The sequence below is a fragment of the Triturus cristatus genome, chromosome 8, assembly GCF_964204655.1.
Source record: "Triturus cristatus chromosome 8, aTriCri1.1, whole genome shotgun sequence".
NCBI classification, from domain to species: domain Eukaryota; kingdom Metazoa; phylum Chordata; class Amphibia; order Caudata; family Salamandridae; genus Triturus; species Triturus cristatus.
Window position 1 is genome coordinate 390,968,332 of NC_140591.1, and position 25,504 is coordinate 390,993,835.

Genomic DNA, 25,504 nt, shown 5'->3' on the forward strand with positions numbered 1-25,504 from the left:
ATATACATCACCCCTAAGGTAGGCCCTGGACAGCCCAAGGGAAAATTGCAGTGTATTAAAAAAGAAGGACATGTACTTTTAAGTTTTACCTGTCCTAGTAGTGAAAAACTCTTAAAATTGTTTTTCACTACTGCATGACCAATCTCTACGATAGGTTAACATTGGGAATACCTTACTACATCTTATAAGTGTAACTTCCGATTGGGAAGAGCTTTAATGCCCAAGTTTGTTGTCTCTGGATTCACAATTTAAAATCCCAACTGATGTTGAAGTTAGATTTTAAATTTTTATTCTGAAAATGACACTTTTGGCCTTTTCTTACTAAAACCATTTAGTACATTCTGCCTGTCTCTGAATACACGGCTGGGGTGGGTAAAAACTGGATTTGTGCATTGGCTCTAGGCAGTCACACACAAAGGAAGGGTGGGTGTAACAGACTAGCCATTGGCATGTTGATGGGTCATCCTGAGCAGTATGGGAGGGAGGGGCTGACACTTTACACACTTGTGTCCTGTCTCCACACAAAGGGCTGCATATCCCCCAGTAATGAGTCTAGAGCCAGTGCAGGGATGGCAGGGACTCTGTGAATTTCAAAGGCCTCTCTTTAAAGTCTCCCCCACTTTGAAGGCACAACTGGGTATACATACTGGACCCCTGACACTATCAACTCGGTACACATCTGGGCCGGTGGATACCCTGCCAGGAAGAAGGACTGCTGTTCTGCTGAAAAGACTGCCACTCTGCTGGACTGCTACTCTGTTGGACTACTGCTCTGCTCTGCTGACCAGCTGGCTGTTGCCCTCCTTGCCTGGGAGTGAAAAGGACTGTACCTGCATCTCTCCAACGCAGAACCACAGTGACTCAAAGAGCTTGCTGACTGGCCTCCTGATCTCAGAGGCATTAAAGAGTACCAACTCACCTGCTGCAGCACCTGGACTCTGCCATCTGAGAGACTTGGCCTCGAAAGTTGTGGCAATCCAGTCCTGGGCCCTTTGAAGTGGGTATAAAGTGCTGCAACTGCCAAAATCCACACATCAACATCGCTGTGCCACTTGAAACTGGCTCATCTACATTGACGCAGAAGCATCTCCGCTCGTACGAGAATCAAGGAAATCGCAACTCCATCAATGCATTGACGCTGCTGTGAGGATCAGGGACATCGCATATTCGAAGGCACAGTGCACGATCTCCATTCCTGACATAGCTCTGTCTTTGCGCAGCTCAGAGCCGATGCATCACTTACATCCTAAGGATCGACGCATCACCTCCTCTGCTCCTCACATTTTATCCTTGACGTCGATGCAATCGCAAACCAAGGTACTGTGTTAGTGGGCCAAGACTGGTCCTTCTATCCGACCTACACTCCATCATGGTCAGCCTGAACTTTTTGACTTGACCCTGTCTAGCATGTCCAGTTAGCCTCAGTTGGCGCGTATTGCTTTTAAGCACTACATTTCAGTTTATTGTAAAAAAATTCATAATTCTGGTTATACTTCTTGGATTTTTGTTGTTTTGGACTTGTTTTGATTAATAATTTAAACTCTAGTGTTCTAACTAGGTGTGGTATCTTTTTGTATGATGTTTTCACTGTTTTACTGTTTGAAGTGCTGCACAAATACTTTACACATTGCCTCTTAAGTTAAGCATGACTGCTATGTGCCAAGCTACCAGAGGGTGAGCACAGGTTAATTTACGGTGTGCATCTGACTTACCCTGCTTGAACAGGGTGTATATAACTGCAAACCAGAAACCCAATTTCTAACACAAAGCTATGCTAATATGATTTTCAATAGAGACTTCATTCATTCCAAGAGTCAACTAAGGATTGAAGTTTTGTCTTTACAGATTCTCTTCATAGCTGTTTTCTGTTCAATTGGTGATGCTAAGGAACTCACTACATACACATCTACAAAATAATGCAAACCACCTCTAATTTTGGAGAGCTACTTCAGTGTTATTTCCTGCATCTCCTGAAAGCAGAGTACGCCAATGTCCCTATTTGTTTTCCTATACAAACTGATGTTCAAGTGTGATTGATCCTAAGGAAAGTTTCCAACCCAACTTCAATGTTTATAAGGCGTGTATGAACCCGTGGTTCTTATGTTTTTAATACCTTCACATGCTGCATGTTTCAATTGTGGAGATTTGCATTTGACAGCTGATTTGTGAAGACTGTTTTATTATTTGATGGTATGTGTTTATGATATAGTATGTTGTAGGCTATCTTCAGTGACTTCATAAAACGATTCATTTGGAAATTTAAGACAATGGTTTCACAATTCCACTTCCTCTTCCCTGCTAATTTATGGCATTTGCAAGCATGTATCTGTCAATAATATGCTTCTGCTGCTGTTTTGTTGTGCTGCATTATTGCATTGTGATGATGTGTTTTACTGTGGTTATTCTGCTTTGACTTTTTTTATTCTTTTGTCTCATGTTATGTGTTCTTAATTGTGTTTTTATGTTGTTTTATATATAATACTGTATTCTATTCTGTTGCTTACTTTCAACATGGCAACCAAATGCTGCTACTTCCTAGGCAGAATCAGCACATGCATTTAATATTAACATGACAAACAACTAGTTACCACTATGTTTGGTGGTAAACTACCTCTACTTCAGCCCTTTAACTATTTCAGACACCATCCAGCCAAGAACTGGACAGAGACAATGGGGCATATTCCCAAACTAATATGGACATGAAAGTCTAGAAACCAAATTGATCATACTTTTCGTGATTCTAGATACACTGTACTTTACATGACTTACTGTCACATTTGGTTGACAATTGTAAGAAGTTTAATGCCTCAAATAAAGTAAGCGGAAACACCAAACAAATTACATCACTTACTAAATTACTTTAGCGATATAACACAGCATCTAGGACTGTCAATAAAAACATACTTGAACTATAAAAAAGGGACATCTTACACTCACCAGTGGGGAATTGAAATTCGACTCAAGTAGCCAGAGAGATATTCCCGTGGTTCAATCAATAACGGGGCAATAGAAAACACAAAACAGATTACATAAAACATCCTTAAACTAAAGGTGCAAATAGTGTATCCACCTCCACACTATAAAGGAATCACCAGATCCCAAAAGATCTCAGCATAAACAATCAAAGCAGCTGAACAATAGTCACTCAAACATCTCCAAGAAAGATTCACACTGGGGATCGGCTCGCCGCCACATTAACCTCCAGGAACACAAACTACTCCTAATACTATCATACAAAGCAGTGGGGCTGTTTGGTCAAGCAGTTGCAATCTTACAGTAGTATCATGGAATCTCATTGGTCTGCAGCAAATGTTTAATTACACTGATGCCCTAAATTAAATAAAAACAGGCGACATAGTCTGCTAGCAGTAGGCATGGGCAGTTAAACCACACTCATCGAGGAATACTGTGAAATGCATGAACCAGCTAATAAAACAATAACTTTGGTAGACTGGTGGGAGGATTATGGATACACGTATCTACAGGCATAAAGAAATAACCTTATTAGATGTAAGACATCTGGCGGAGAGAACTCAAACCATCAACCTTGGTCCTTTCAAATCTCAAACCACAAATGTTTCAAAGGGTGTACCACAGGGCTCATGTTTGAGCCCTACCATATTTAACATTTATGTCACACCATTTGCATCTCTCCTAAGAAACCTAGGGTTCATACCTATTTCCTATGCCGATGACACACAACTGCTTCTCTCTTTTGACAAGAATAACACAAGTATTCAGGAGACCTTCTCTGAGGGAATGAGAACCATCAATGATTGGATGAGTAACAACTTCCTTCAGTTAAACGCAGAGAAAACAGAGATTATGTAATTCAAAGAAGCAGTCACTAGGTGGTCACCTAACTGGTGGCCAGGAGAGCTAGGCCCGGCCCCATCCCCAAAACAAGTGGTGAAGAACTTAGGGGTCCAAATAGACCAGAAGCTGTACCTGGAAGAGCATGCTAAATCAACCAACAGGACCTGTTTCCATGTACTCAGCCTTTTGCACAAAGTGTTCCCCCTACTCCCACTATCTACACACAAAACCCTGATACAAGCACTGGTCTTAAGCCGTCTGGACTACTTAAATGCTCTGTTAATTTCAGCGAAGGTATCTTCCTAAAACAGACTGCAGGTAGTCCAGAACACGGCAGCCCGCTTAGTGACCAATGCCCCCCCCCCGAACAGGCTCCCTTCCCCTACTCAGGAAATTGCACTGGCTACCCATTCGCAAAAGAATAAACTTCAAGATCTGCTGCATGGTGTTCAAAGCCCCGAACAACATAGGACCAAGATACATGTCAGATAAGTTGGTCAGATATACTCCTTCTAGAACCCTCCGCTCAGGGTCCAAAGATCTCCTCCACATTCCTCGGATAACACAAGCGAGACTAGGGGGTAAATCTTTTTGATATCTGGCTCCATCTATATGGAACCAACTGCCCATCCACTTACGTCTCTGCACCAACTACCTATCTTTCAGGAAGCTGCTGAAAACCTCATTGTTCTGATCTTCCCCTTTTGGTTGCCTCAGGATGTTGCAGCGCGGAGATACCCCTGTTGGGGTGATTCATGCGCTCTATAAATGATATAAATAAAAATAAATAAATAAAAACATCCCTTACTTGAAACAGTAATAATTAGTGGATGTGAAATAGGTAGTACTTTCAAACCGATATGAATCATTAAACTATATTTAAACTTGCAGAGGACCTACTGGAAATTAATTGTAGAAGACCCTTTGACGCTCTAGATAGTTTAATCTGAAGATTCACACCATCTGAACAATTTGGGTAATCAATTAGATAGCATGTAGCTATGTGGTCTAGATCCTCTTGCAAGAAATGTGCACAATTTCCTTCAAGTTTATAATCTAAAGGACAGATGTACGACCATGTCATTCAGCGACTCGCAAATTGCACTCAATTGTGAGTCGCAAAATGGCATGTACAACGGTGTCTGAGACACTGTTAGTGATTCCTAATGGAGTCGCAAATTGCATGCCTCATGCATATTAATGATATTAATGAAGCACTCGCAATTTGTGACCCGATTAGGAATGGCTGGCCCTCCCAGGTATGGTGGCCTGCTGGGAACAGCAGACCTCCATGTCTGGTACTGTTTTCAAATAAAGCAGTTTAAAAAAAAATGCTGTCCGTTTTCTCAATGGAAAACGGTATGCATTTAAAAAAAGAAAAATGAAACGTTTTCGTTTAATTTTTTGTAAGGGCAGGTAGTGGTCCCTGGGACCACAGTCTGCCTCTAAAAAATATTTTCCCCTGCATTTGCACAGGGGAAGGGTTCCCCTGGGACCCCTTACTATTTGCAAGTGCTTTACCATCCTCTTAAAGAGAGGCCGCAAAACATTCTTACATAGGCCTCTGACTCGCTGTTGGGAACACTCGCCCTTGAAACGCCCCTTCCTAATAGCGACTCGCAATTCCTATTTAGCGAGTCGCAAAAACATTGCGACTCGCTAATTAGGGATTGTACATACCCCTATTAGATTTCACATGCGTAAACGGGTCGCAAACCCTTTTGAGCATGCAAAATAGGGTTGTACATCTGGCACAAAATTCTTTACAAGCCCTTCAAATACACATGAGACCACTCAAAAATTCCCATACACATTTAAGGGTATCTCAACACTGGACTTTATCTTTAATGAATGATTTCCTCTCAGAGGCATCTAAAGATTTTTCCATAATCCAATGTTCCAAAAGTGACCATTTACCACTGATAACACACTTTCAACTTGATTATCAATTAGCAGTACATCTAAAAAAAATAGCAACTTCAGCATGGGCAGAGAAACATTCATTGATAAAGAGATTAAAGTGGAGTAATGTCTGTCCAGCTCATGTCATCACAGAAAAAAATCCAAAAGGAATTCAGGCTCACTATACAATGATATAAAAGGGAATGGTAACTGGAAACTGGGGAGAGGAGTTGGCCTCCCAGCTAGGGCGGTCGACTTCAAATCTGGGGAACTGGGTTAGAGTCTCGGAAATTATGCTGAACATCCTGTAATTCTGGGCAAATAACTTAATCTCCCCGTGCCTACAAAACCATGAATGTGTGTCCTCATGTAACGTAACTGGCGTTATGTAAAGCGCTCAGATACCCGATTCGGGTCAAGTTCGCGCCATATAAAACTTTGCAAAAGAAAGAGCAAAAATCCATATTAAGGAGGAAGACAGGATCTGGAATAAATCAGTGGTATACCATTGATGTAAAGAAAAAGTAAGTAATTCTTTTGAGCAGCAGTAGTAAGAACTTAATTCAATGATAACTTGAACAAAGCGGCCGGACTTCATCTAAAACGCTTAAGGAGGTATACTGGACAAACCTTTCCACGGCAAAAGTCGACCATATGGACACTGCATGGCATCGCATACACACCTTGCTAGGCCACATAATCATGTGAAATTCTGGTAATACATAATTTCTCTAAATAACAACATTTTTATAATAGGGAACAGTTTATGTGGACCAAGCATATTCGGGGGCTCTATACTGAAAGAGTGCACATGCAGCTACCAGTCCCTGTAGAATCTGTCTGAGGGAACCAAAGCCATGGCAAAAGAGTATTAATAACAATCAGAGAAGACAGAGCTCAAGGACCCAACGGCTAAGGGGGGTCACTTTTTAAAGCTGATAAAGGGTTTTGGGCTAACCTTCTAACTTTATCAGTAATACTTGCTGAATACTCATGTGTTGCAATCATGGCAAGGGTCCATCTTACGTCCAATCTATGAAACAACAACATCACAGGTCTGGCAAATTATTAGCTAAATGCTCTATTGGACGTTGAGGAAAAAACATATGGTAAACATTTGTTACAGGAACTTGAGGATTGGGTGTATGGAGAGAAATGATGAATCCCTTTTTACCAAGAAGAATTCAGGCAAAAGTCATCCACCGTAGAAAATATTTTTGCTCTGACCTACATGGCATTGTGCCTTCTTTGCCTGCTCGACCCCTCTCCTCCCCTTTTGCATGCTTTGTAGAAGGTTTAGCAGCCTTTAATAAGGTGGATCAAAACATACTATGGGCCAAGCTAACAAAATGGTGAGTACCACATACCCTACTCAAACCTATCATTTCTCAATACTCCAATAAGTGGTTATGCATCAAGTTAGGACAAGGTAATACAGTCACGACCGAATTGGCACTAACCAGGGCCTTAAACAAAACTGTGTCCTAGTCCCCATGTTGTTTAATTTTTATACTGTAGGTCTAGGCAGGGCATTGACAAGAGCAAACACATTCCCACCCAGGCTCGGGCATTACAGAATGTTTATCATCCAATATGCAGACGATTTGATCATGCTTGATCAGACAAAAATTGGTATGCAGCGTGCACTAGATTAATTAAACAAATATAATTTAACCAACAAATTATTGAACAATTTTCTGGAAAAGTCGAACAAAGTTGTACTTACTAGTGGCCAATGCACATAAAAGCAAAGGTGCTAGTCTATGAGAAGAACAATAACAATTTTAAGCAATATTAATATAGTGTGCTCACCAAAATCTCACTAACTGGGAGTCTGACTAACACTGGAAATTGAACCCTCATTTAAAGTAAATTATAGAAAAAGCCTTAAGCTCAACATTGGACTTGTGCCGTCTAAATGCACACTTATATATTCCCAGAGGAGAAGCCATTCTATGATATACCAGAGCAAAATTGTTACCAACGATCTCTTATGGCCATCAAGTCTATTCAGCAAAGCTCCCACCAATGTTACATAAACTTCAGTGTACCACATATAGGCGGATAATAAAGTATACATGTTGATTTCTGATACACTTGGAATTTGGTTTGATGGGGCAGGATCTACAATAGTGAGCATCATTTCTCAAATATTTCTACTTAATCACGCAAAAGCAGACACACTTAAGATGGCTTTATAAGAGATCTTCAACAAGGAGGCCAACCTCTGGTCATTATTGTTAGCCGTTGCAGTAAAGGGCTTAAAGTTGATTAAGAATAATTTAATGAGCAGGCTATAAAACCAATTTTTAAAAAAAACACATATATTGGTCCTTTCAACGATGGCTGACATAGAACAATTAGAATAAGCTGCTTATTTCAAACTAATTATTAAACCGTATAAAGAACAGCAAAATAGTCCATATCTAAAAGAGCGATGAAGTAGTGCCTGTAGAAATCAAATACTGCGCACAAATTTCATGGCACTGCCAATGAAAGAGGACAGAGTCAATTTGAAGATCGTGCCCGCTGTTACTGTGCACTGTAGCTTTTGTAAATATGGGAGCGAATCAATTCTATGTCAACTTTGTTGCTGTCCAGACTTTTTACTAGCACTTCTAACTTTAATAAAATAGATGCTGTTTTTACACAGGATTGCAACTTTAAAGAAGGCCCTGGATTTATTGCCTCACTACTAGCACCTAATGGAATTTGTATAATATTCAACAGCATCCACAATCTGAAAAGCCCTGACTGATTCTCTTCAACTAGTAAGGTAGAAATTACTAAATACACCAAGAATGAACTCTGGACAAGTCCTCTTTAAAATCCTCTGAAAGTCTAAGAATGGCGGCATAGGGATTTAGGATATCAAATAAGATTATCAGTGGATAATTGACTAATTGAAAAAAAAAATTTGTTTGACGTTATTTTTAAAGTCAAAATATTTTTTTTACTGCCATCTTAATTTTATTTTGGTTATTACAGATTACACTATTTTATATTGTACTACGTATATTATGCCTGAGTGTAAGAATATTAAGTAACTGAAACAATATATATACATTAATAAATCTCTTCAGAAACTACATTTTATAGTATGTTTAATAGTAAAACAATACTATTTGTAAAGTACTACATAATGTTATTAACAAACCTATGAGTAGAAATGTCCACCTCCTACTCAGCTATTTTTTCCTATGGGGAGATCCTCATACAAGAAAGTTTACTATTCAGTTGTGCATGTGGGAGGGACCAGAGGAATGTGTGGCTGGAAAAATGAGCATACTTACTACTAAATGGGAGGGGGATATGTAGTAGTATGGACGAGTTTATGGAGGGCTAAAGATTGATTTAGGGAAGTAAATGCACTCACTAAAGAGAAAGCCCATTGATGTTCACAGACTGAACTTCCAAAGTAACTGCAAGCAAAAGGGAAAACAAATCATTAGTAAATTACCCCAGCTCAGAACTGGAGTATGTCAGTCACCACACATGGCCAACCACAGGTACTGCAACACCCTCCCAAAGAAAACAATGGAGTTAGGGACTTAAAAGAAAAAATATTGTTAAGCTAAATTTGCTTACATTATTTGGAAAAGTTAGAAAACAAAAGAAATGTAATTGTTATGGAAAATCTAAAAATATTAAATATGTTAACAACCTTTATAATGTATATATTAATGTCATATTATTTGATAATAAAATGTAATGAAATTGTTTTTCATTAATTCTGTACATCACATTTATTAATTATTGCTGCATGATATCAATGCAAACTGCAAAATAAAAAAGAGGTCATATCCCTAGAAGGTTTTATGCATATGGGTGGATAGCATAAATTGAACATCGGCTGCCAATGGTAGCCATTCCAATGCATCCCAGCCACTTGAGTCATGTTCTCATTATCTTGCTACCATCAAGTCCCATTTCTGAATTTTAGGTCTGCTTCATTTTGTTCTTTTTGGGTTGGGTCAATATAGCAAAAGCATGTCCAAGAACCTATTCTTCACTGCCCTGTCATCCATATCCATGTACATCTGGATATCTTATGAATGGCACATAGGTTAAAACACATAGAGAAAAAGAATGAGGGATTAAACATGATGGGTTACAGAGGGAGCTTTGCATATCTTTGTAAAATATTTTATTTTGGTTTGATTCAAATTCATACATACCAGTGGTTTGATACCAATCCATGTGGTAAATAAATACCATGTGCAGACTAGACTTCATCAACAGATGTGTTAGAAATTGGAGTATTAGATAAAAGGGATGAGAACCCACTTGAAATAATAATCCCAATCCTTATCAGGGTGAGTCACAAAAGACACTTAATAAACGTGCGCTCCCCCCGGTATCTAAGGCACAGAGCAGTCAGGCTTATCTGGTTGGCAATGTGCAAAGGGGCATATTTATAAAGGGAGTTGCTATGCTATTGCACTATGCAACGTGGTGCAATCGTGAAGCAAACTTAAAATACGATTTAAGGTCACTTTGCTTGGCTTCACAAATCTGCAGTAGTGCAATATGGAACAAATCGCTGCATTACGTTTCTCTGCCCTGAGAAGGCATTGCATGGGTGTCCAATGTTTCCCAAGAGTGGTAGACCTTGTATTGTACTAAAAAGATACAGCTTCTCTGGGGAGGCATAACAAGAAGAAATATCTTTATCTCTCCTTATTACTTCATCTTTCTATGTGTGCTGCATTTTGCAGCACATATAGAAAGAGAAATATGTCTCTCAGGATTGCTTTTCTGCAGGAAGGTGCCCCTTCCTGCATGTGCAACACAGCGGAAAGGTGCCTGGGTTAGTGCTAGGCAGCCAAAATGGTGCCAGCACATGGACATAGGCAGGAATGTGCTGTATTCTTTCTTTTAAATACAGTACATTCCTGCCCTGTCCCTGTCTCACGGTGCATGCAGCACAGTAAGGTGTTTTTGGCTTGAGTGACTTTCACATAAATATGCCCCAAAGTAGTTATGCTATACTCAAAAAATAATAAAGTGAAAATAAACCACAGGAAAATGACACCAAAATAAAAGAAATCCAATAAGTAGAATTAGACATATGCATTTTCAAATTTTGAAAAAAAAATAGTAACATAAAGCACAAGCACCAACCGTGGCTATGTGGTGGCACTACACAGGGTCAAACTCAAGAGTTAAGGTTCACCGGTCAGATACCAGGAGCAGGTTTTGTCCCAGTGAAAAGTGTACCTCCTGACTTAGAAACCTTTATGGAAAATAGTGGCCGTCAATGCGCATCAGTGTGGCAAGCTGTAAACTATATCTAAAGCAAAACTCGATGACAGTGGGCTCCTGAAGAATGGGATCCTTGTGCAATCATCATTGAAGGTGGGAAGGTCCTGTTCAGCTGGGCAGTTGCACAGAGAAAGTCTTCTGGAAGTCTGTTGTGTCCCTGTAGCTCAAACAGAAGGTCCGTCAACTAACACTTGGGTTCAATTCTTGGATCCTGGGTTCAAGGCAAGCAGGTTCAAGGCAAGCAGGTCTATTGTCCCCTTAGGTTCTCTTAGACAGAAGGGCAGTCCTTCTGATTCTTCATGAGTCAGGGAGAGTTCTGTGGACAGGACTGTTTCAGCCACCTTTATGCTCAGTGCCAGCCTATGGTTGGAGGGCAAGCATTTGCCTACCCCATAAACCAGTTCCTGTCAGCTCTTCACCGCTCACTGGGTCTGGAGTCAGGTTGATTAGAGAGACAATAGGGAAGCAGCCCTAGATGTGAGCCAGTGACATGGTCAGTGACAGGCATCTTTTGAATCTCTGGAAGGGACTGAGCACATCCTCCAGGCCATCCTGTCAAAGGGGGGAGACTCCTTCCCCACACCCAGAGCAATTTTGTGCACTCTCTGTGATCAATACAAATCTGACCACATTAGAGGGATCAGAGATCAGGTAACATCTGGACACTAGCATGTCCAGCCTTTTGGTTTTAGGCAGAAAAATGACAACTTTATAAACATGGAATTTCGAAAATAGTAATATAAAATCTAACCTTACCACCAAGTTGTTTTTTAAATTACCATTAGGTTAGTACTTGAATCATTTCTCTAGCTAGACTAAAACTAAATTTAGCGCATATTAAATGTAATGGTATAAACCAGTGTTAACCTATGAGAGAGCTTGCCTTGTCACTGTGTAAAATGACTTTGGAGGTTTTTCACTGCCAAGACATGCAAAATGTTAAATATATGTGCAGTGATGGATGGAATGCTCAAATTATTCTAAGCCACTAGTAATAACACGGGCCACATCACAATCCTCATTATTTTGCACATCAATCCACCTCAGTTTGGACCCAGCTATATGCAAATCAGTCTTGACTCTGCTCCAATAGGAAACAGTTTATCCCAAACTGCCAAGCAAGTTCCTGCCCGAGCTGTAACACAAGCAACCCAGGACCAGTTTCAACCCAGTTACGGGCTCATCAGCAGGGCACCGCTTGGTTCAGTGATGTATACATGCATATTTTGTTGTATATTTATATGTCATTTATTTAGGAATTTTTTTTAACAAAACAACATCATGTTAAATATTTGAAAAAGTTCTGTTGTTGGCAATATATTTTCTAATATGTATAATATTATTTTTTTAATAATATTGGAGAATTATATTATTTTTTAACATTTATGTTTTAGAAATAAAAGTAAATATTGTTTTAATATATTATTTATTAATAGTGATAAGTATAATCTAATATTTGTAAATGTTTAATTATGAAAACATAGATTCACATTTTGGGTTAGTTAGTTTTCGAAATTATTTTTATGTTATTTTATAGTCAGGAAATGATGTGTGAGGGTGGAGTATTGAGTGTGTTTATTAAATTTTTAGTGTTTAGCGTCTTGCATAAAATGTTTTTTGTAGTGCAACTGGTATAGGTTACCCCTTTAGTGTCCAGCACCTTCCCCAAATTGGTTTACATTTGAGTGGGAATAGTAACTTTCACCCCTTTAGTTTCCAACACCTTCCACAAATTGGTATAGCATGGAGTGGTAATAGTAAGTGTCACACTTTTAGTGCCCAACACCTTCCCCAAATTGGTTTAGAATGGAGTGTGAATAGGAAATGCACCCCTTTAGTGCCCAGCACCTTCTCCAAATCAGTTTGGAATGGACTGTGAATAGTAAATGTCACCCCTTTAGTTTTCAACACCTTCCACAAATGGTTGTATGATGTTATAACGCATTCCGTTGCAACGCATGCCTTTACCACGCATGCGTTACAACGCGAATTCCATTACTCCGCATAACCTTTACCACAAAAATGCCTTAACCATGCATACCTTTACAACGATTTTCGTTGTAAAACCATGCATGATAATGGCATATTCATGGTAAAGGCTCCGATCCCCTGCCCCAATTCAGCGGTGGGATTCAGCTTTGTTACAAGAATCTATTTTCTCCACTAGATGGCACATGCTGCATTTATACGCAGTTTACTTTCAAGAATGTTCTGTTTAAATTTATTTTACAATTCATGTCGATATAACAATTAAGTTACAAATAAAACGTTCCCTTACCTCACAGGTGCGTGTTTGGGGGGAAAGACCCCCCAAGCCCTCCTTTTTGAATCACATCTTTTTTTATTTTACCTTTAGCACACATGCCTTTACTACGTATCTCGTAGTAAAGGTATGCGTGGTAAACGCTATTCGTGGTAACCACGCATGCGTTGTAATGCATGCGTGGTTATGGTAATGCGTGGAAACGGACGCGTTGTAGTGGCCATTTCCCTCCACAAATTAGTATAAAAGTGGGAAAAGCAAATATCACCCCTATAGTGTCCAAAACCTACCAAGAATTGGCTTAGATTTGAGTGGTGTAGGAAATTGGGTTGCTGGTTCAGGGGGGTAAAACAGCAACCACCATTCCTGTCATGGTGAAGTCAAAAACAACCCTAAATTAACCTGTGTTCAACCCTCTGCTAGTTTGGCACAGAGCTGCCAGGTTTAACTCAGTGGCAATGTAGAAAGTAAGTGTACACACGTCAAACAGTAGCACAGTGAAAACACACCACAAAAGGATCACAAACCAGAAAAACAGAGCAAAATTAAATAAATAAAACAAGACCAAATGGACAAACATCCAATCAATAGAACCTGAGTTATGAATTTGTAAAGATTTTAGGGTAAAATAGCACCAAAAACCACAAATAACTAGTTGTGGATATCTGATCGAGTGAGACTGTGAGAAAGTATCACGTTCAGGCCAACTGCAGTTGGAATTCAGGTCAGGTACAGGGACCAGGTTGGTCCTCCTGAAAAATCACCTTCTCAGTCTAACGCTAAGAGTCGCGTTCGTGGTGGAGGAGGCCATGAGACACAGGAAAACAGTGAGGACAATTGTCAATGTAACGTCGAAGAGCAGACCAGGCATCACGGGTGGACGTCGCTGTAGAACGAAGATCCTGATGTTGCGGAGGGTCGGGCTTGGGCTTCATTGTGTCTCTTCACACAAGCAGTCGATGCTGTAGTGCCTATTTCTTATGTAATGGGATTTTGACATGAAATAAAGAATATACAGAAGGAAACAAAGATCGACTTATGGACTTCCTCTTTCTTACTATGATGGTTACTGCCTACTTTAGAGATTTGGACTGATTTTGGATGTGCCTCTGCATTTGTGCAATATATTTGTGAACCTCAAAGGTAATTTTTTCTCCGAAGAGAATTGGTTTGGTCTCCTAAAGGCGGAGGGAGGCTTACTGTTTGGAGAGCACCACAGTATAGATGTGCATTCGCAAATTTGCAGCTCTGCCTTGGTCCTTTGTGCAATATTTTTATGCTGTAGTGCAAAGTGTTGTGCTGATGGAACTTCACGTTGCCAGGCTGTATGGGTGACAGCGATTCAGCTCTACTGATCCTGTTCACGGTCAAGGCCACACCAAGGGTCCAGGACCTGAGGGGGTATTAAATGGGGGTCAGGGGCTTGCTCTAGCGAGATCTAGGTGGTGGTGCAGGTGGTTGGGATACTGTTATGTCACTATGGTTCAGACCCGGAGGCCAGCAGAATAGCGCTTTGAGTCACTTTGGGTGTCCTGGGTCCAAAAGGTGTAGGTCCAGTTCTTCTCACTCAGTCAAAAGGGCAGCAGGCAGCAGGTCCACACAACAAGGCTGCGGCACAGCAAAGCAGTAGTCCAGCAGGGCATCAGCCCAGCAGAGTGGCGATCCTTCAATAGCACAGCAGTTGTTCTTCCTTGACAGGTCCTGAAGTGTCCAAATGTGGTGTTGCCTGTGGTCCAGTATTTAGACCCAGTTGTTCCTTTGAAGTAGGCTAGAAGCTTCTAGGGACATCCTGTGTTTCTGCCTTGGATCCCAGACTAACTACAGGAGGTATGCAGCCCTTTGTGTGGAGGCAGTACATAGACTAATCAATTGTAAGTGGGGTGTTCCCAGCTCCTCCCTCCCATCCTGCCAGTGATGGCTCATTTAGACACACCTAAGCTCCCAATTGTGTGTTGCTGTCTAGGAAAAATATACAAAGCTCAACTGTCAGCTATACCCAGTCATGTTACCCAGGAATAGACAACAGGTGCTAAATCGCTAAGGTAGGAAAATGTCACCTCTCTAACCATGGTATTTTCAAAAGTGTGCAGTTTAAAATTCAACTTCTTCATAATTTAGGATTTTTAATTACAATTCCAAAGGCATCAAACAAGAACTGTTTACTTGCTTTCATTTAAGAATTACAGCGAATTAAATGTTATAAGGTAACACCAATGTTAGTCAATGAGGGAGGCAGGCCTTGCAGGGATGAAAAACACATTTAAGAGTTTTTTACTACCAGTACATTTCCAACCTTTCAAATACACTTCACCCTGCCCTCTGGGCTGTCCTAGGGGTGACTTATATGCATTATAAAGGAAGGTTTGGGCCTCAGAAAAGGTTTATTTTTCCAGGTCGCAGTGGCTGTTTTAAAATTGCACACACAGGATGCAACGGCAGGACGGAGACATGTTTAAAAGGGCTACGTATGTGGATGGCACAATCAGTGCTGCAGGCCCACAAGTAGCAATTTATTTACAGGCCCTAGGAACATGCAGTACCCCTTTAAAAGGAGTTATAAGAACATAAAATATGCCCATTTGGTATAAGCCAACTTTACCATCTTTTGGCCCCCCTTAAATTCAATGAATTGCCCCACGGAGTTGGCAGTCCACAGAGCTGTGGGGGTGCATTAATTTCATATGTTTTGCCCCAAGGAGGTGGCGGTCCCCGGGGTCCCCGTGACCTGAGCTGGCCCATGTTCATTGACATTTCTCAGTACCCTGGGGAGGTGGAGGTTCCTGGGGCTGTGGGAGTGTGGCACAGGCCCCCCCTCCAGTAATTTAACTTAATTTGCCCTCTGGAGGTGACAGTCCTCAGGGCTTTCATAAGCCCTAGAAGGGGTACCCGGTATGCCCGCTCCTTCATATAACTGCTGATGCCCCTGGACCTGGCCCACCCGGAAGCTAAAGACACATTTCTTTACTGCAGGAGCCATGGATCCTGTACATCTCCAGCTGAATGTTTTTTTTAAAATTGCTTTTTTGCCCAGCATGATACCTGCAGGAACCCTTCAAGAGGCCTAGGCAGTCTGGGTATTCCTACCTTGCCCCTTCTCTTTTTATATCGTCCTATTTTGGGACTTGACTTAAGTCCAGTTCCAAGATGGCTGCAAACACTTCCTGGTTGAAATGTTGACAGCCAATCAGAATTGAGCACGGGGACTGTCGACTCCTCGGATGATCCGCGTGCCTAAATATACAAATTTGGATTTCAGTTAATATCTCTAAAAATACTGAACAGATTTACACAAAATGAGACAAAGGCACTTCAGTGGACCAATATCCACCGTTCTGCCTAATTTGGAGTATTTCTGCTGTGCGGGTTGGGCTGTAGCAGTGTCTAAAGTATCTATAGGAAATTGCATGAGGAAATGCATTTTGGGACCCCGTTTCAAAACAGCAGCTGAAGTGAGCATCATATAAATTTTGCAAATTTCACAAGGATTCTTCAAAGTAATTTTTAAACAAAAAACACTCTTCATATGGAAACTAGGTCCTAACTATAACTACCTACTGACGAGTGCCAGTATATATATATATATAAATATATTTATTGAAAAAACCATGGGCTCAGGTTTTACTCATCCAAAACCATTGAAATTCAGCAGTTATTGTTTGCTAAGCTAACTATAACTCGCACCCCCTGCAATGCACTGCTTATGACCTCTCATATTACATCACTCACAAAATGGTCAGTGACATCATTGATGACATCTCAAATGACATCACTGATGACATAATCCAGTGACTGTGAGGGTTTTTAAAAAGTGTATGAGTGTTAAATATATATACCAAGGTGTACTGGTGAATCAGTGGGTGTATGAGCACCTGTATGGTTGATACAGTAGGTGTATGACTGACTATATAAGTGAGTGATTAGGTGTCTCAGTAAATGTATGGGTGAGTGACTTGTGTGAATGTCTGTATCAGTCAGTCTGTTGGTGTCTCAGTAGCTGTATGGGTGTGTGAGTGGGTACATGAGTAGCTGTATAGGTGAGTAATTGGTTGTCTGAGTACCTGTATGTTTATCTGAGTGTCTGTGTGGGTGGGTGAGCGTGTCTATGACTGCCTGTATGGATGAGTGAGTGACTGAGACAGTGGCTGTTGGGGTTAGTGAGTGCGTGTGAGAGGGGCTCTATGGGTGAGTGAGTGTGTGTATGGCTGTGTGGGTGAGTAAGTGGATGTGCCAATAGTATATGGGTTTGTAAGTAGGCACGTGAAAGGCAGTATAGGTGAGTGATAGGGTAAATATTGGGAAATTAACTGAGGTGGAGGTGATGTTATGTAAACCTTTCAATGCCTGTGCATGATTCCCTACCTTCCATAGGCCACGATGTCACTAGGCAAGTAACTGTAGAGGTTTTGTGCCACTACTTGAGGAAATCATGACCTTTCTTACGGCCTGCACGACACCTTAATGTGAGGAAAATGTGACTGATTTGTAGCTAAATTTTAGGTTTCTAAGGGATTCTGGGTAAGTAAACATTGGGAGATCTATACAAGCAACACCTCCTGGACCTCCCTGGATGTCTAGTTTTTAGAAAAGTCGGGGTTTGGTAGGTTTGCCTAGATGACAGCTGAGATCATGACCAAAAACGCAGGTGCCCCCATGCAAAAACTGTTTATTTTGTGATAGATCATTTGGTATCACCACAATACATATTTGGGCCCTTCTCCGATGTGGGCACTTAGCCTACCTAGCCTTGAGGTACCATTTTTATCAAGAGACAAGGAGAATGCCAGGTGGATGGAAGTTTGTGGATCCCAGCAGATTCCTGAACTTTCCATCACAGAAATGTGAGAAAAATGTGTTTTTTTTTTTTACAAAGTTTGAGGTTTGGAAGGGATTCTGTGCAGAAAACATGGTGAGTATCACGCAAATCAGCCCACCCTAGGCCCCCTTAGGTGTCTAGTCATAAAACATTGACAGGTTGGCTAGGATTACCAAGGTGCCGGCTGAGTTAGGATCCAAAATTCAAAACTACCCACATTGGAAAAAAGGGTGCATTTTCGGTGGAAAGATGCAATGCATCAATGTTGCGTTTTGGGCCGTTTCCTGTCACAGGCACCAAGCCTATCGGCACAAGTGAGGTACCATTTCTATCGGGTTACTTGGGAAATGCTGGGAGGACAGAAGTTTGTGACTGCCCACAGATTAAAGAACTTTTCATCACAGAAATGTGAGGAAAATTTGTTTTTAAAGGCAAAGTTTGAGGTTTATAAGGGATTCTGAGTAAAAAACGTGGTGAGTGCCACACATGTCAGTGCACCCTGGATCCTCTTAGGTGTTTGGTTTAAAAGAAATTACAGGTTGACTAGGTTTCCCTATAGGCTGCCTGAGCTAGGGTCTAAAATCTAGATCTACCAACATTGGAAAAAAGCGTTAATCTTTGGTGGAAAAATGCAATGTGCCATATTGCATTTTGGGATGTTTCCTGTCGCGGCCTACAAGCAGACTCACACAAGTGAGGTACCATTTTTATTGGGAGACTTGGGGCAATGACAGGTGGATGGTAGTTGGCTGCTCCTTGCAGATTCCTGAACTTTCCATCACAGAAATGTGAGGGAAATTAGTTTTTTAGCTAAAAAGTGTCTAAAAGGTGTCTAGTTGTCAAAATTGTGCAGGTTGGCTAGGTTCTCATAGATGGTGGATGAGCTTGAGTCCAAAATCTAGATCTACCCACATTGGAAAAAAGGATACATTTTTGGTAGAAAAATGCAATGTGCCAAATTGCGTTTTGGGTCGTTTCCTGTTGTAGGCACTCAGCCTACCCATACAAGTGAGATACCATTTGTATTGGGAGTCTTGGGGGTATGCCAGGAGGATGGAAAGGTGTGACTCCCCACAGATTCCAGTACTTTCTATCACAGAAATGTGAGGAAAATCAGTTTTTTTAGGCAAAGTGTGAGGTTTACAAGGGATTCTGGGTGTAAACATATGGTGAGTGCCAAACAAGTCAACCCACCTTGGTTACCCCTAGGTGTCTGGTTTTGAAACTTTGACTGGTTGACGAGGTTTCCCTTTGTGACTGCTGAGCTGGAGTCCAAAATCTAAGCTTCCCTGTCACGGCCAATATGCCTACCCACACAAGTGCAGTCCCATTTTCATTGGGAGACTGGGGCAATGCCTAGTGGATTAAAGTTTGTGGCTCCACATAGATTCCAGAACTTTTCATCACAAAAAGGGAGGAAAATGTATTTTTATAAGTCCCATTTTGAGGTTTGAAAGGGATTCTTGGTAATTCCGATGAGAGTCACACAAGTCAGCCCACCCTGGTTACCACTAGGCATCTAGTTTTCTAAAATGTACAGGTTGGTTAGGCTTCCCTAGGTTCCAGCTGAGGTAGGGTCCAAAATCTAGGGCTACCCATATTCAGTCAAAAAATGCAATGCATCCATGTCACATTTTGGTCCGTTTCTTGTTGCGGGCACTAGGCCTACCCACAAAAGTGAAGTATAATTTGTATCAGGAGACTCGGGGGAATGCCAATTGGATGGAAGTTTGCGACTCCCCACAAATTACAGAACTTTCCATCACAGAAATTTGAGGAAAGTGTGTTTTTTGGTCAAAGTTTGAAGTTTACAAAGGATTCTAAGCAACAAAACATGGTGAGAGTCACACAAGTCAGCCCACGCTGGATACTCCTTATTGTCTAGTTTAAAAAAATTTATAGGTTGACTAGGTTTCCATAGGTTCTGGCTGATCTATTGTCTAAAATCTAGAGCTTTCCACATTGGAAAAAAGGGTCAGCTTTCGGCGAAAAAACGTGCTGCATCCATGTTGAGTTTTGGGCCGGTTCCTGACACAGCCACTAGGCCTACCCACACAAGTAAGGTGGTATTTTTATTGGGAGACTTGGTGGAATGCCAGGTGGATGGAAGTTTGTGACCCCCTACAGATTCCAGAACTTTCTATCACATAAATCTGAAGAAAATTTGTTTTGTTACGCAAAGATTGGGGTTTGCAAGTAATTCTGGGTCAAAAATGTGGTGAGAGCTACGCAAGTCAGGCCGCCCTGGGTACCCCTGGTTGTCTAGTTTTAAAAAAATGTACCAATTGCCTAGGTTTCCCTAGGTACTGTCTGAGAAAGGGTGCTAAATCTAGAGCAACCCACATTTGGGAAAAAGTCAATTTACGTCAGAAAAATGTGATGCATTCATGCTACGTTTTGGACTGTTTCCTGTCACAGCCACTAGGCCTACTCACACAAGGAGGTGCGTCGGGACAATTGGGGAAATGCTAGGTGGATAGAAGTAGGAGGCTCCCCGCAGATTCCAGAACTTTCCATCACAGAAAAATGAGGACAATTTGTTTTTTAAGTACAGTTTGAGGTTTGCAAGAGATTCTGAGTACGGAAACATGGTGAGAGCCATGCAATTCAGCCCACCCTGGACACCACTAGGAGTCTAATTTTAAAAAGTGTACAGGTTGTCTAGGTTGCTCTAGGTGCCGGCTGAGCTAGGGTCCAAAATCTAGAACTTCTCACAATGGAAAAAAGGGTCCTTTTTCAGTGGAAAAATGTTATGTGTTTATGTTGCTTTTTGGGACATTTCCTGTTGCGGCCACTAGACCTACCCACACAAGTGAGGTAACATTTTTATCAGGAGACCTGGGGGAACGCCATGTGGATGGTAGTTTGTCGCTCACCCCAGAACTTTCCATCACAGAAATGTGACAAGTTTGTGGTTTGCAAGGGATTCTGGGTAAAGAAATGTGGTGAGAGGCACGCAAGTCAGCTCACCTTGGATAGACCTAGGTGTCGAGTTTTCAAAAATGAACAGGCTGGCTGAGTGTCCGTATGTGCTGACTGGCCATTTTTTGTAAAAAACCAAGTACTTTTATCTGGAGCACTTTTTCCCTAAAAACTAAAGGTTTTGCTATATTTTGCCCATTTCCCTGGTCCCCTCCAGGGGAATCCACAAACCCTGGGTAACTTTAGAATCCCTAGAATGTTGGGAAAAAAGGACACAAATTTAGCAATGGATATGTTATCTAGAGAAAATGTTATGGAGCCCTAAGTGCAAACTGCCCCAAATAGCCAAAAAAGGTGCTGCACAGGGGCGAAAAAGACTCAGCAATTAAGGGGTTAATGTTTAGACATGTAATAAAATATTATGTTTACTGTTTATGTAAAAAATGACTAGTGATGTTGGTTTAGATTTTGCGACTTTTGTAGGTTACTATTTATTTTATAATATGCTTTTGGCTATTATTTCTAGGTAATCCATTTATTTGTTGTATATTAAGATTTTGACGTTACATTGTAGCATATAGTACATTACTTTGTTTTTTTGCTAAACGTGTAGAAAGTAGGTTGAGTTCTGCCTAGTGTGGATTGAAAGACATTGTGCCATCCTTCCACTGTGTTGTCTGTTTTGACTTCTTGTGCCAAAGTGCTGTCATAGACATCGCACCATTCAATTGTATTGTGGGATTGCATCTGTGTCCATAGCAATGCACTCTCCCTACCAAAGTATCCTTGAAATAATCCATTGGGGGCTTCTTTTGTGTTCCTTTTGTAGGTAGAAAGGGTTTTCTATTGTTAAATTCTGGTGGTTAGCTACCTCTGTGACGGGGACATAGTCTAGGGCTATCCTTTTTTTTTTTTTAAAGACAAATTGACTGCTTGTCGCATCTTCTACACTGAGTGCAGATTGTTGGAGTTGTCTCCATATACTATGATTGAAATGGTAGTAACAGCCTTGTATGGCTGTGTGGGGGTTCCTTTTTTCAAATGGTTTTAATTATGGCTTGTTCAAAGTCTATTAATATTTTTTGTAGGTAGTAGGTATTTGCTTTATTTTAAAAGTCATTTAAGAGCTCACACTAAGTGCTGCTTTGTTTATTTGTTAGTAAGGTATATATAAAAGGAATATTTTTGTTTTGATATTCACCATGTATGGTGTATATCTGAGTGAATGGTTTGAGAAACATTTTGAAAGTCCCATCCATTACCCAGGTTTGACAATGCTTAGTTTTAGTAAGGTGTCTGATGTAGAGTATCTTAGACTTTGTTTATCATTGTTTAGATGGCATATAACAGGAATGATTCCTCATTATATGCCATAGTAGTAATTGGAATAATATTTGACACATTTTCAATTCACATTTTGTGTCAATGCTCTTTCTTGGTTATAGGTGTAGCCTATGTGAAATAGTAACTGCTTTCCTTTCTGAGATGTTATATATTTAGTTCTCTGGCATTCTAAAGGTAGTGTAATAGTATAAATAAATAAAAATAAAAAAACTTTACATGTTTGTTATTTATATATAAAATTATGCAACTACTTCTATTATTTATGCATACATGTATGTTCTTTACAGATGTTTCACACTATTTTGCACCTTTTCCGTTTAGGGTGTTATAATGTGGAACAGGTGCTTTCTTTCTTGTTGGAAGAAAAAAAAGCATCAGTTTAATTTTAAATGTTTATTTGTTGGTAGTTTGTATAGGTTGATGTTGTTAGGTGTATTTATACTCGTTTTTAAGTTGAGTTTATATTTTTTAGTAATTTACTTATACTTTGTTATATTTTTCACTGGTTTGTGATAGGTGTTTTCTGGCAGGTTTTCACTTTTTTCAACCTCATAGTGTTTTCTTTTAGGAAGTACATGTAAAGAGATAGACGTTGGAGAGTGTTTCTTTATTCATTAGCTATTTAAGTTTTAGAATTTTTATGTAGAAGTTTTAGTTTACATGTAAGTTTTACTTACTTGGTTAGGTAGTTGCCAAAAAGTATGGGTTTCTTCTTTAAGAGTCTAGTCAGAAACTTCAGCAGAGTTTCCTCGTCTTGCAGCTTTTGTAATTTTTGAAGTATTTAGTTGATAACATTTTTATATTATTGATTTAATTGTTTACCTGATTTTATTGGTAAAGGTTGTTTATTGTTTCATTTTATTGGTTAGTTTAATTTTAGTTTGAATTTTGGTTTATCAGTTCTGTCCTTCTATGGTAAATGCTAATTTACTTTTAATTTGATAATGTTTGATATGTAGTTTTATCATTTTGAATATAATTATGAGCGCAAGATGGGTGAAACATTACTGTGAGATGGGAAGGATTTATAACTTGTCCCTAACACATCCAACTGTATTTTAATCTTATCCCCATCCCAGTTTTATTAAACCGGCATCCTCTTGGCATAGGAGGTAATTTTACTCTACACTTATAAATCCCACCACGTATACCCAGAAACTCTTCCTCCTGGTGAAGTTAAGACCCAGTGATGAAACAATCCACTACTAATACATCAGCGGAGATATTATATAGCAATGATAGAAACTAGCAGTTGAGGGTTACAACACAATTATTTAAGAGACTCAGATTCCTAGAATGGTGTGGTTTCACTCTCCTTGATACTTTTGATATTGCAACAGGATGCTGAGTGAACCCTTATTGTTTTTGACTCACCCTCCTTGATTCTTCCGAATCTTCTTGCATGTCCTGCTGTTCATACACCGCTAGATTGAGAGTGGAGATAGATGCCAAACACAGTGTGTGTTTGAGCTTCATCATGAGAGCCTGCTATTGGTTTGGCTAGCTGTCAGTCGAAGGGTCAAGACCCTTGGACTGGAGATGAGCAGTGCTGCCTTCTTTAGTATGCACGGATTCTCTGAATGAGGTACTAGGCTTTGCTTTACTTTTGAGAGCTAATCTAAGGGTGTTTGAGACCTCTGTCCCAGACTGAGATGAGAAGATATTTCTTATAAAAAAAGAACCTCATTTTGACATTTGGAGACACTTTTGTCCATTTTGGGATTACATAGAATTAGAGAATGAGCCAGAGAGATCAGTGATTTCTGATATGCTACAGTTAAAAGCATAGGATAATATCCAAGCCACTCATTTACGGAAATCATTAGGAGAAGCAGTGTTGGCGATTCAGGAGAAACAAAATGATGAGAGATTGAGTTGGAAATGTGAAAGTATATTCTTCTATCAAAAACTTTGGAGGTGCAATATCTGAATAAAGACATTGTTTCCCTCCATAGAGCTAACTAAATAAAGGGAAGATCCTGCTTTCTGAAAGGAGAAATGAAGGTGAAAAGATTTGCAACGGAAGGTAGATTAAAACTGTTCGGAAAGATGACTCCACAATGACACCCTAAAACTCTTTATTTTAGAAGTCTGAGCAAATAAAATGTTTTAAAAAAGCATACTCAATAAAAACTCAAGAATTAAAGTTACATTGATATGATGATAGGAATGAGAGTTTGGAGATTAAATGGAAAGGGACATAAATAAGAGGATAAACTGGTTCCTAAAATATACAGACACATATTATTTGGAGAATGAGCTTGGCTGGAAGTGTGTTTTTACACATCAGATTTGAAGAAAATCCTGATTAGTGATACACTGAAACTATATCATAATTGATTTTTAGAATTAAACCATTGTTAAAAAGAGCTATGACTTTAGAAAGGGTACAGAAGATAAGTAATCTCAACATGATGATTGTTTATTCAACTGTAAATACTTTTTGACTTGAATGAAAGATAGAATATTAGATTCAATACCAGAGAATCATGATGACAAGATTTTCCCTGTGAGAAATAAATGGTTGCTAAAAACAGGTTTAATACTGTGGTATTTTGATAGTAATTTGAAATGTATAATTAATATTAGACACATGTTATATGTGGTTTATCAAATTGAATCGAATTGAAGATATAATATTTAAATATATACACGAGAATCATAACAAGTATGTTTGATTGATTGTTCTTTGAGATAAATAAATGAATACATAGATATTCATGTGAAATCTTCCATTAATAACTAGATTCACAAAATGTTTTGCTCAAAAAAAGCAGAGGGATCCCATATGGAATAACTAGATGCTCATTGTTCAAGGGAAGAACAATTTACATAAATCTGTTTATATTTTGTGCAGAATGATGTATCATGTATATAGCCGAATCTTGAATATCCTGAAGAAGGGTGAATGTGTGAAAGGCGTAACTATGGATTCAAAGTCGATGAAAGAAACAAATAGGGAGAGGTATAAGAGAAGAGAGTAAGCTATACATGATCTTAAAAGAGATTATGATATTATAACTAAAGAAATCCCTCACAATATGTATATGGCTCTCGCCTACATGATTTTAATGTAGAGCATTTATGAGTAGGATGCTTGGTTAGGTTAGAGTATAATTTTGTTCTGGAGTATCTAGAACATAATAAAATATGAAATAATTATTTTGGTTTGAACAAGT